This window comes from Lynx canadensis, chromosome A1 (assembly GCF_007474595.2).
Source record: "Lynx canadensis isolate LIC74 chromosome A1, mLynCan4.pri.v2, whole genome shotgun sequence".
Lineage (NCBI taxonomy): Eukaryota > Metazoa > Chordata > Mammalia > Carnivora > Felidae > Lynx > Lynx canadensis.
The window spans coordinates 125069106-125083023 of NC_044303.2; the positions used below are offsets into that span (position 1 = coordinate 125069106).

General features: G+C 37.5%; 1 pseudogene; it reads right to left on the bottom strand.

Annotated features, from left to right (window-relative positions):
- Positions 1 to 5093: 5093 nt before the first annotated feature.
- On the bottom strand, positions 5094 to 5215 carry LOC115526041 (annotated as a pseudogene).
- Positions 5216 to 13918: the final 8703 nt, after the last annotated feature.

Sequence of the window (13918 nt, forward strand, 5' to 3'; positions counted from 1 at the left end):
TACCTCAGCTTAATTTTGTTAATTTATGGTAAGTTTTGAAGAAAAGTTTTCATAAAATTATTCTGACCCTGTCAAGCAGAATGATGAGACTCTGGGATAAGATACTGAAGGCTGAAGCACCTTTCACATTATTTGATTAGTTTCTCCTGCTCTCTAACAGAGCTCCTCAAATATAAAGTGAATACAAATTACCCAGAGATCTTATTTAAAAAGCAGATTCTGATTCAGTTGGTCTAGAGAGAGCCTGAGAGTCTCCATTTCTAACAGGCTCCCAGGTGATGCCTATGCTGCCAGGCCACAGACACACTTTGAGTAACAAGGATCTGAAGAATGACAGCATATTCTACATATACAGTATTCTACATATACTATCTTTCATCTGAAATTGTCTTAAATGTGTATTTCTAGATGATAAAGGGCTAAAGCCAGTCTTGAGTACTCTTAAATGAAAAATTCATCATCTTATAATTTGTTTGATAAAAACTATCATAAAGCAAAATAACAATTAAAGCCTAACCATTATTGAAAATATTTCACAAAGACTATACCTCTTTTGAAAATCCTAAATTAGAAACTTTGACTCAGCTATCAAAAAATATAAAAAATGCCTACTTTAAGACATATTAATGCCTCTTCCCCAAATGAGTTGTGAAATAGGAATTGCTATAGCACAATTTTCCACTGATGGCAAGTTATTTCACTTAATTATACAGTCCTTAAATAGTCTCTTTTTACTTTGTAAATTCCAGGATAATCCTAGGTTGGGAGCTAATAATTTCACCTACTATAAAATCACTGATTAATTGCCTAAAATTAAAAAAGCCTCTAGGACAAGATTTCTTGCCAGAATGGTTTAGAATCTGGTCTGTCTGGTGGGCCTCAAGGGGCCATTCTAGTTAACTGAATTAAAGCTTCAGGAGATACAGGGGCATCTGGATGGCTCAGTCAGTTGTGCATCCAACTTTTGATTTCAGCTCAGGTCATGATTCCAGGGTCATGGGGTCGAGCCCCTCACTGAGCATGGAACCTGCCTGGGATCCACTCTCTGCCCCTCTCTCTGTCTCGAAATAAATAAATTAAAAAAAAAAAAGTTTCAGGAGATATAGTGCTCCCAGAATTGGTATAAATGTGATCCACCCCATTGCCAAAAAGTAAGAAATCCTCTATATCCCCCAGTTAACCACCAAATCATCAAATTCCTCCTTGGACTCAAACAGTATGGTTCCCTAAATAAGTATAGTTGATTAAGAATAAGCAGACTTCAGGCATAATTATCCCACTGCTGAGCTTGTTTTAAATAACATAATACTACAGAATTCACATGATTCACTAATCTTTCACCAGTCTATCATTTCAGAGGCATGAATTGTCTTCAGTCCAAACAGAAAATTTTGACATTTTCTAGGTCAATGGTTGTTTAGAATCTGTATCATACTCTTCCAGAGTAATAGTTACATCAATAATACATACACAGATAGCGCTAACTTTTATAGTGCCTTAACTCTGTGTCAAGGCCCATTCTACATGCTGTATTTACATGGATTATCTCCTTGAATCCTTGTAACAACCCTATGAGACACATATTATCATCTCCAACTCACAGTTAAGAAAACAGACTCAGAAAATTAACAGGTCCAAAGTCACAAAGTAAGTGGCAGTTTCTGACTCCAGAATACTGTTCTTCACCATGATGCTCACTTGCTAACTTTGTTACTACTACTCCCCATTGTAAATGGCATCAAACAGGGCTATTCCAAACTGCTTCGTAAAACTACAGTAAATTCAAAGAATGTCTCTTGCTTATAACAAGTATCCTCCTCTATGTCTTTACTCAATCTCATTTAGAGGAGTCATTAGAAACATATGGGCCTACTGGCTAATACTGTCAAGACAAAGGTATCATTATACTTGGCAGAATGTCTGCAATATTTAAGTGGAAGATCACTAATGCCTCTAATAAATCACTCAGTTCAGTTTGCCCACTTAGAGTAGTTAGCAGCAGAGCTAAAACCTAGGGGTGTCCTGAGATTTCATTCTGAAGGATGGCTAGTTGTAATACAAGCCTGAAAAATAAAAAGCTGCGTTTGGGAAAATATCAGCACATTTTCATTTCTAACACAATTGAATTCCCTCCCAAATGACTTATTTCCCTCCACAAAAACTAGGCTCTTAATTCCTAGGCTTGATATTTCATCAGGGATAGAAAGACTATATATACGTACAAAATATTAATAGCCCCAAAGGAGGTCACATTGATTCAAGAATTATCTATTTACTGTGCCAGTGTCAGAGAGCTCACACTCTGGGTGGGTCAGATGAAGGAAAGGCTGAGGATACTGACAATATCAGTCAGAAAACAGAAAGCCCAATCTATTTCAATCCCATTTGCAGTCTTAAATCACGACTTTTACTGACAAAGTCAGTATTTAAGACAGACATTTCTCAATAAAATATAATTCAAAGGTAATTTGTTTGCCAGAAGCCAAATGGCTATCTTTTTCTTCCAGATTGGCATAGCATATTTTCCTCAGGACCTGAAGGCATTTAAGATATATTTAACTTGAGAGAGGAAATCAAGAGACCACGAGGTTTCCTAAAGATACAGAAGAATGAGTGATGGTTCTTTCAAAATTAATAATTGCAAATCAAACTACCAAAGAATGGAAGAGAAGAAAAGCAATTATTACATCAATCAAGGCGATTACTTATAAAGGACCTAAAATACATTTCTTTTATTTATCTTCTTTCACCTCACAAACATAGGGAGTTATGGCAAAGCTAAAGGTTGCATCATGAGTGGGGTCAGAACTACAGGATGGCCAATTAAGTATGAAACATACTTCTTTCCCCCATAGATTGAACCCCCTCGATTACTTCTTTTGGGTTGTGCTAAAGGCACAGGTGTACTTAGTGAAAAGCAGAGTCACAAATCATTTGAGACTACTTATCTGAGATGCATGTGCAAAGATTTATGTAAGTATTTGGTTAATGCATAGGTTCTTTTTAATTTTGCACAGAGCACTAAACTATGTGTTGCTGACGAGAACACAAAGAACACATCACGTATCATAATATAATACAAATATCATTTATTATGTATACTTGACATATGTCCAACTTTATGATCACCCTACAGAATTCAACCAATTATTCTAACAGACTAGTGCCTTTGAAATATTTCAGTCTTGGGAGATTTTCACACTGTTAAAAACTAATGAAGACCTTAAATAACTTTTTTTTATGTAGGTTATATCTATCAACATTTACTGTATTGGAAACTTAAAAAGTGAGAAAATTTTAAAATATTTATTCATCAAAAACCATATGTTAATGTATTTTAACAAAAAGTAACTATATTTTCCAAAACAAACAAAAATTAGTGAGAAGAGTGGCACTGTTTAAATTTCGTCAATCTTTTTAATGTCTGCCTTAATAGAAGATAACTGAGTCTTCCTTTTGCATTCAATCTATTCTGATATGTTGTTTTGGTTAAAGTATATGAAAAAGATCCACTCTCAGACACATATGCAGTTGAAAAGAGAGGAGCATTTTAATAAACTTTGCGGATAATTGTGAATATTCTTTTTTGATGCTATACCAAAACACAATAAATAGGTTTTTAAAAATTAGTTGCAATGTGGAATCTAAAACAAAACCCTAACAACAAATTTTTCATAGTTACACTACAATCCATTGATTTTTTGCATTTTAATGGATCTTTTACCCATGTTATAATGTAAAACCATGCACTATCATTTGGAAACGGTTAGTTCACTAGTTATGAAAATCTTCCAAACAACAGAAGTTTGTTTGGAAGTTTGTTGATTATAATAATGCTAGCATAAAATATTTATTAAGGTAACACTAATCTCATAAAAAATCTCCAAAAAATCTCATAAAAAAATCCCATTAAACATTGGGAAACTATCAAACTCACAGTGATAGACACAAGTATTTTAGAATTTTAATTTTTGTTTGAAATCTCAGGTTTTAACACTGGCAAAGATACTGCCAGTTGTTTTTCCGAAAGTAGCAGTCCTCCTTTTTGTTAATTTTGTTAATTAACAAAGAAAGAAAATGTCTGCCAAATACCTAAACTTAAATATCTATTATTTGCCAGTCATTCCTTAGGTAAAAACAGGGTTCCAAATTTTAAAACTTATGTAACTTCCTCTTTTCAAGATGACATACTTCAATTTATAGCAGAAGGGCTTCATGAAGCAGACATCCATTTCATCACAAAGAATATTTAAAAATTGTGCCAACTGCAGAGTGGTGAAGAATAAATACCATTACAACTAGTCCAATTTGGTACTACTGCCTTTATTTCTGTTGAGGCACTAGCAGCTTTTGTGCCATCTGTGCAAATGTCAACACAGATAAAAAGTAAGCTCTTACTATAATAAACATTGTTTTCACCTTGCTGGCTGCAGAAAAAGTCTTAGAGACCCCAGTGGTCTGTGGCTCACACCTTGAGAACCAATGGAGGATACTACAGCTCACATAAAAACATCATCTGTAAACTGTGTTCTCTAGGAGACAATAGCTATGCAATTCTGTAGTGTGGTTACTGAGCAGAAGGCCTACCAGAATGAAGACTCTTGACTGAGGATCAAATGTTATGTGTTGAAATGCCATTTTCATTTGAAAATATTTCGCTTTGTACATCATCATATGGTGGTTGATAGTAGCCATGAGAATGGAGAGGGGGTAGTTGCAGAAGAAGGTTAGGAAAATGAGACTGGAAGAACCCAGGAATCCCAATGACTACCCTGACCTAGTTGATTCACAGCCGGTGCTTAATCACCCAATCACCCAATTACCACATCTGGCAGGCAGTGGAAATGCCAGAAGCCCCAACAAGAAAGAGAGGCCTGGTATCTTGCATTCCAGATAGCCTCAGGTGAAAGGGAACTTGGGCAAAATATTGCTGGCATCTGTGAGTTAGGTTTTTCCAATGAAGACACTGCAATGCCAGATATCACAGGGGGTCCCCTCCTTGTCCCTGTGGCTTACTTGGCAAGACTTCTTTGGAGCACATATTTCCATGCTCTAGTCCCATATTTACAAGGAAGTTTCAAGAGAGGAGCTGAGTAGCTCCTTACCTCCCCACATTCCAAAATTGGACCCCTAGATCTTGGGAAAAGTTTTCAATTAGCAATAATCGCGCCTCGGATAAACCTCATTGGCTACGATACTGCCACTGCGCAAAGCTGGACCCCTAGATCTTGAATAAATATCTCATGGTATGGCTCCAAGAATTCATGTTTGTAGTATATATAACTTTGCACTTTTCATTTTTGGTATGAATTTTTTTTGTTATCTTGTATTTTTAAAACCCTCGTTCTTATTACTCAGAAGTGGCATCTCTCATTCCACTGATGCTGATGAGATTATTGGTGCTGTTTGGGTAACAAGAAGGAACAATTGGGGTAAAGGGTATATACACAAGGTCTTTTCTTGTTGTGTACAGAAAATACTGAAGAGGCACTGTAATAGTTTCCCCACATACCCTACATGATTTATCTACCAGCAATTCCTGTGGTATTAGTAATACCTCTAAGTAATTCTACTTTACAGATGGAGAAATGGAGGTACCCAAGGTTTAGCTAATTTAGTTAAGTCAGTAGACAAATTTAAGATTTGAATACTCTTAACCTGATGTGTTTTCTAGGCCAGTGGTTCTGGGGGATTTCAGGATCCAGGCTCATATTCTATCTCTGTACCCACCACTAACCTTGCACTCTACCCCCACCAAAAAAAAATTTTTTTTTCATTCCAATTTGTTATCCATATTGTTGATATATCTGAAGAGTTAATTAGGAGAGTGATAATGACAGTGAATATTAAGTAAATACCAGCAGCTAGCAAGGAAGAAAAGTTTACTAGAAAAGCTTTTCCATGGTGGCTTTTACTTATAAAAATATGTTCTTAACATGTGTTTCATTGCTTTTTTACTTTTTTAAATTTTTTAATGTTTTTCTTTTTTTTTATTTTTGAGAGAGACAGAGACAAAGTATGAGCAGGGGAGGACCAGAGAGAGGGGGAGACACAGAATCTGAAGCAGGCTCCAAGCTCCGAGCTGTCAGCTCAGACCCCGATGCGGGGCTCAAACCCACAAACCATGAGATCATAACCTGAGCCAAAGTCGGACACTTAACCACCTGAGCCACCCAGGTGCCCCACTTGGTTAGTTTTTTAAAATAAATTTTGAATACTGATTCACTTGCCCATTTTACCCTACCCAGCAGTATACTCATTTCACCTATAATTAATGTCTGCAAGTAGAACTCTTAACTTCTTTCAATTTGATTGTTAGGTCTGTATTTATATTATAGAAAGTACTCTATAATTTAATACTTACTTTTTTAAATGTGCTACTTTGAATTGATTTGTAACCTCAGTTGCCTTGTTTTCCTTGTCTTTGTTCTATAAGAAAAACTTCTGTTGGATTTTGATTTATAGAACTAAATATACTCTGACAGAAGCATGGGGCAAGCCCCACTGTTATTAAGGCTTCATTCAATTATAGGTAGAAATGAAATTTAAAAACTTTCTGCAGTACAGAGAGCATTCACATTGAGTGAACCATTTTATTAGAACAGTGATAGTTTCTGCTATTGCTTATTTCTACTTTTGTCACTGGACCCTCCATCTCTGGCTCAGGCAATTAGCTCATTATGGATACTTGAATTATTGATAATATCTACTTGGCACTTAATTAGGGCACTGTGCTAATGAGGCCAAATTGCAGCTGCGTGTCTGTGGCTGTCATTGGTTTCACTCCATTCGCCCCAACCTCAGCTCACTATCTTGCATCATGCTTTCTACCAAGTTCACAAAGGAGACTTAGCAAGCAGTCAAGAGTTGAGTCAATAAAAAACCAACAATGCTGCCAAATAACGTTCAAAATGCTTATTCTACTGATAGGGAATAAAAAGCATGATTTAAATTAGTACGTACGTAATTCTTATTACATCCTGAATTTGTACAAGGCATTTTGACTAATGGAAACTGAAGTATTACTGAAGTTACTTTAAGTTATCTTAACAAAGATTCAGTGTCTATAATGTTCATGACATTATGCTAGCCATGGTGAGTGATTAAAAAAAGGCCTTGTCCCTACCTTATTATAGCCTAAAATAGAGGTGGGAAGATAATTATAATGTGTATGTCATTATTAAACGGTTATGTTGAAGATAATGTTCTAAGTACTGTATATATATTACCTTATTTTCTCCCCAACAATTTAGGTAGGTATTATTATCCCCATTTTGCTAACAAAGAAACTAGGCTCAGGAAGGGTAAATCATTTACCGAAAGACATTAAGTGCCTGAGCTATGATTCAACTCATGCCTCTTTGATTCCAAAATCTTAACAGTTAACTACAATACTATAAAGTACAAAGACTTAAAATGATAAAACAAGACACCAAAAAAAATTTAATATAGTTCAAATGTTACTACACTTAACCAAACCACTGATACAAAAAAAAGTCACAGAAAAGTCAAGAATAATACACAAATCCTGCTTTTGCTTCATCTGTTCCCATGGAGTATTTGGTTGCCTTTGTGAAATACACATCCCTCTCCAGTTATTTTGGGGAAACCACAAAGGAGGGCAGTCCTCATATGTTTTCACAAACAATTTTTTCAGCTACAGTCCTCGGAGGCACTAAGTGAGGATTTACGGAACATGAAGAGTTAGCACTAGATCTTGTAGACACAGAATCTTACCCTAAGTAGAATGGAGGAACAGTCTCAACTGGCTACCACAGTGGTGTTTAGAGAACACACAAATAATTCTTTTAATCTATACTTAGTTTGGGGATCCCTCAGAGATGGTCACCCACATATACACTCACAGATTGAACCTGGTCCCCCAAATCTCTCAGTCATCATTAAGGGCATTCAAAGGGTCATGTCTGGAGCTTGAATCAAAAACAAGCATATGCAAATGTGGACTTGAAGAAGTCGCTTTTGGGAGAGGGGGACAGGGAATTTGGGGTTTGATTTCTGTTACAAAACAGTATATATGCTCACTACACCATTTTTTGTGAGCACACAGAATATATGGCCCAGCTTTCTCTGCACATAGGTTGGGAATTAGTGGAACATAGATGAATGTACTGAAACCACTTGTTACAATGGTCATCAAAAATATCTCCCTCAATAGTCTAGCATTCTCTTCCCACTTCGTGGTAACCTGGGAAATCATGTATCCAGATAACATAGTTAGATGAGGAAAGTCCAACTGCATCCTTAAGTCATAGCTTTAAGATGAGCTGCTAAAAAAAAACTACCTGACCTGAGTCAGACTCTGATATGAGCAACAAATAAATCTATGTTCCATTAAGCAAGGAGATTTGGAGGGTTATGTTACCTAGGCATGACTTAATCTATCTTCACTGACATGACCCCTGAGTGGAAGCTCCAGGACTCTTAGTATATATCAGCAAATTTTCCTCCCCCCAGGGATATCACTGTGTTTGATATTTAGGATAACAAACAACAGGTTAGGGATTATGGGAAACAAGTAGTTGTGCCATCCAAATATTCCTTGGTGACAAACTAATAAAGGAGGAAAGGGACTATAGGAACCATACCACAAAAGACTGCCAAAAACTAGCTATATGTACCAGCAGGTCTGGGGGAAGATATGTAGGACTGGATTCTGAGGGTACTTGATCAAGAGCCTGAAACATAAAAATGGGTGGTAGATAGTGTGTGCACTTGGGGTTGTTTTTCTCAGATCTAGGATTTAACACCTTGGAGAAGATCCTAGGAAATGGTAAACTCACTACTCCAATAACTCCCAGAAGTTTGGAAAAAGGGATGGACATGCTGAGTGAAGTTGAAATGACAGAATTACCATGGTGGATAGTGGACAAAGGGATTAAGAGCTCAGGGAAGTGGCCATACTGGAATAGATATACTATTTATGGCCAGAAGACCATCAGAAGATAGTGCTCCATAGGAAACCCAAAGGACGCACCATTTGTAAAGCCATAAGGTATACACCAGTGAGAAGAGTAAATAAATAAATAAACAAACAAACAAACAACACAGTGTTGGCTCCCCTTGTAGGCCAGGGCAGACCAGGGTAAGAGATACCATTACAGAACTGGACTGACTGACAGCAAGGAAATAATAGGGCTCCAGAACACACGGTCCAAAACCCAGCAGTTTACAGTCATTACAGGGATCAGCAGAACTGATGTGGCAGTCTAGACTGCCTAACTCAAAGCACAGCATCCAAAGGATGCTGCCAAATAATAAATGGCAGACAAAATACTATTCAACTTGTACTAGTAGAAAGTTAAGGACAGATACCTGGCAGGTGAGAGCACTCCTCCCAATAAATTGTCATAGTTCTTGCCAATTTCTGGACCTGAGCCGGTTTTCGGCTCCAAACCCATTGCCTGAAGATGTAGACAAATTCCTAGGAGAAAGGACTATACTACACCATTAATAAGGAAGCACAAAACCTGGTGAGCCTCTTGAGTTCTAGAGACAACATATCCACATGCAAGGATACTTTGCCAGCCCACATACTGGTGATACAAAGGCTGCTAGAGCCACTCTGGAAAACAGTGTGGAGGTTCCTCAAAAAATTAAGAATAGATCTACCCTATGACCCAACAATAGCACTGCTAGGAATTTACCCAAGAGATACAGGAGCACTGATGCATAGGAGCACTTGTACCCCAATGTTTATAGCAGCACTCTCAACAATAGCCAAATGATGCAAAGAGCCTAAATGTCCATCAACTGATGAATGGATAAAGAAATTCTGGTTTATATACACAATGGAGTACTATGTAGCAATGAGAAAGAATGAAATATGGCCCTGTGTAGCAACGTGGATGCAACTGGAGAGTGTTATGCTAAGTGAAATAAGCCATACAGAGAAAGACAGATACCATATGTTTTCACTCTTATGTGGATCCTGAGAAACTTAACAGAAACCCATGGGGGAGGGGAAGGGAAAAAAAAAAGAAAAGAAAAGAGGTTAGAGTGGGAGAGAGCCAAAGCATAAGAGACTCTTAAAAACTGAGAACAAACTGAGGGTTGATGGGGGGTGGGAAGGAGGGGAGAGTGGGTGATGGGTAGTGAGGAGGGCACTTTTGGGATGAGCACTGGGTGTTGTATGGAAACCAATTTGACAATGAATTTCATATATTGAAAAAAATAAAAATTAAAATTAAAAAAAAAAAAGGCTGCTAGATTTCTGGATGGCCTAGAATAGAAAAGACTGTAAAGCAGGTCCAAGTTATGGTAAAAATAGCCCTGCCACTAAGGCCATATGATCTGCAGACACTATGGTTTTTAAACTATCAGTAATAAAAAAACATGCCATTTGGAATTGATTGCAAGTCTCAGTAAAAGAATTATATACTATGGAAAACTACAGGTTTTAGTACCTGTCTCAGTGTCTTCTTCCAGAGAACCAATCTATGATTGGGTAAATTGGATATTTCCAACTTTGCCACATGATGAGGATGCATTACAGAAGGAAATAAGGAAAAAATATGAACTTCATGGGAAGCATATACTGAGTGTATCTGTATGTTTCTATATTTTTACAAAGGGAAATTAGCCCCCCAAACAGGCAATTCATTATGTCCTCCATGAAAAATTTTCTGAAGAGTACTGCCAAGATCCACTCCATGTACCTTTCATAGGAGGAAGAGGCCACTGTCCTTCCAAAGTCATGCAAGACCCAACACTCAAGTAGCAGTGTCAGAGTCTGATCCTTGTATTCACTGAAGAATAACATCAAGAAATGTTGGAAATTGAAAGGATTTTTCAGGTCTTCACCCTCATTGATAGAGCCTGACATCATTCTATGGAGGCTTCAAATGTCTGACAGTCACTTTCCTACCTTCCTTTGGGACTATGGCATGGAACCTAAAGAGAAGTCTGCTGACGTCTTCTATGAAAGGCTTCCTACCTGATTTAAAAAAAAAAAACAAAACAAAAGAAACCAACCTCACAAGGAAGTAATGCTCTTGAGGCCTCAAACCATGGCACCCATATGCAACCATTAGGAGACACACCAAACTAAAGATGACAGCAGAGTAAGACAAAAGAGCTTGTGTCCTTGATAATAACATGGAGCTGTTGAACCAATTCATGAAATAATCTTAAGTCCAAAATTTTTATTTTGACATAATGCACCCCTTATTTTTAAGGTCATTTTTACTTGGATATTATGATTTTCAGCCAAAAGTACTGTGTTCAAGCATTTTCTAATCCAGTAACTTTGTTTCACAGATAAAGAAACTGAGATTCCAAGTAAGTAACTTGTTCAACACTTACAGTGATTAAGTGAAAGAGCTACAACTCAAATGCAGATGTCCTGATTATTGGACTAAAGCACTTTCTGCCAACCCTTGGAGAACATTCTAGTTGGAATCAAAAGGAAGTAGGAAGACCAGAGAGAGGCCTGGTAGGCTCTGAGGGGAAGCAATCTCAGGCACTCAGGGACAAGAGGATTTGTGATAGAGTACAGACCAAGGGGATAGGATTCCAGCCAATTGTGAGTGACTTCCCTGCCTTGTTCCTGACCTCATACCCCACCCTTGTGTCCCCAGAAAGCCAATTAAAAATAAGCACTGACCATGTCACTGTCCTAGATACATAAAAATAACATTACTGTACATGACCAAAAGTGAACCAGATTCTCTGAATTTTTTTCCAACTTCCAAAAATAGTTAGGACTTTCTGCCAAAGAGAGTGGGGTTTGAATTCCCATGAAAAAAAAAAAAAATCAGTTGATGGCATTTGCTCCAGTGTAGAGATAATTAAACACACACTCAAGAATGGAATTCTCCATGCTCTCTCACTGTATCAGCCTGTTTTCTGAAAATAAATAAGGGAAAAAAAGAAACAACCAAGATGTAGTGAAGAAAGCACTGGACTTGGAATCAGGAAAACTGGATTCTAGATTTTAGGAAACAGATGCCATTCTTTTTAGTGACCCAGCATCTAACCCTTCCTTTACAGGTTAGAGGAATCTCTCATTTTAAGACACAGAGCCCATCCTTCATTGTATCAGCTTATTTTCCATTTCATTATTCCAGGCTCCCTTGCAGCTAGAATTTGGGTACTTGATGGCTCACTGTAATGGCTTATTTGATGTGTTAACTTACCGAGTCACAGGCTGCCAGATATTTGGTTAAACAATATTCTGGGTATGTGTGTGATAGTGTGCCTGTGAGGATGTTTCTAGATGTAATTAACATTTCAATCTATGAACTGAGTAAAACAGATTGCCCTTTCCAATGTGGTGGCTCTTGTCCAATCCATGGAAGGACTAAATAAAAAAAAAAAAAAGGCAGAGTAGAAAAAATGTGTTCTTTGTGCCTAAACTTCCTCAAGCTGAGATCTGTCTTCTCCCACCTTTAGACTCAGACTGGAACTTATGCCATTGGCTTTCCTGGTTCTTAGGACTTTGACTTGGAATGAAACTATACCATCAGCATTCTTCGGTCTCCAGGCTTGCCAACTGCAGATCTTGAGACTTCTCAACTTCTACAACTATATGACACATTTCTCATAATAAATCTTATTGCTTATTATGTAATTCTTACAATAAATCCTATATATCCTACTAATTCTGTTTCTCTGGAGAATCCAGACTAAAACAGCCACCAATCAAAGGCACTATCTCCAGATTTTGAACAGGATGTCAAAAGAAGGATGTGGCAAAGAAGGATACAGAAATAGGGACTGATGAAGAGAAGGGGAAGGAAAAGAGAGTTGATTAGACCTTCTTAGTTGAGATATGACTTGGAATCACAGGAAATAACCCAGGGGCTTTACAAAAAATATTTAGGGTATGGGGCTTTTATTTTATCTCTTACTGTTGAGGCACTGAACATTATTGATTCAGGGTCAGTCTTTGACTCTTGGCCAGACTGCAAGCTCCGTGAAGAGAGAAATCTTCATTGGCCTGTTCAACACTATACCCTTGGACCTATCCTAGTGCCTAGAGACAGCAACTACTCAAAACTGTTTGTTGAATGAAGTCATTTTTGTAAAGGAACACATCGGTCATTATTTGCAAATAGGACCATTTTGTTTTGAGCTTTATCCTGACCAAATTAAGCATTGCTCAGTGTAGGAACTTAGAGGAAACCCCAGGCTAAGAGAAGCATTATAATAACCAAAGAGGACTTAACTTCAGGTTTGACTGCAATTGGAATAAGTCACAACACTGGACATTTCTCTAACAATGAAGGATCTAGTGACTGACATTTTGGCTATGAGAGTGATAACCTCCAATCATAGAAATTCTCATACACCATGCCAAGATAAGCTGGGATATAGGTTGATAAGACCTGCCTGGACCTTCTCTGACTAGACAATTTCAGCAATGGCTCAACTCACATTCTGGTTTTATTACATCTTGCTGTTGCCATTAAAGGGCAAAGGGGGGATCGAAGGAGCAATCTGTAACTCTAATAAAATAATTACACTTAACGTCTTTATTATATTTTAAGAGATTTAGTTCAAAAGGTAACAGAAGCCTACAGTTAAATTTGTATTAAAATGGAAAATGCAGCTTCGTTTGTCAGAAATGTACTTCCTGAGGCCACTGTATGCTGTGGCAGTGTGTAGGACAGGGCACAAAGGTATCCTTGACAGTGCTTAACTGGAAGAGAAACTTCTCTGGGATAATCCTGGGTACCCTAACAAGCTGTAGAGTTATCACTTACAAGCAGATATTACGAGCTGGTCACTGTCTAAGCGCTTAACATGCTCTAACTCAGATAATCCTCACAAATCCCAGTGAGTATGTTACCATCATTTCACCCATTTTACAGATGAGGCAAAGCAGGCACAGAGAAGTAAATAACTTGTTCAAATTCACAAGCTACGATGTGAGGAACTGAGATACAGACCTAAGCAT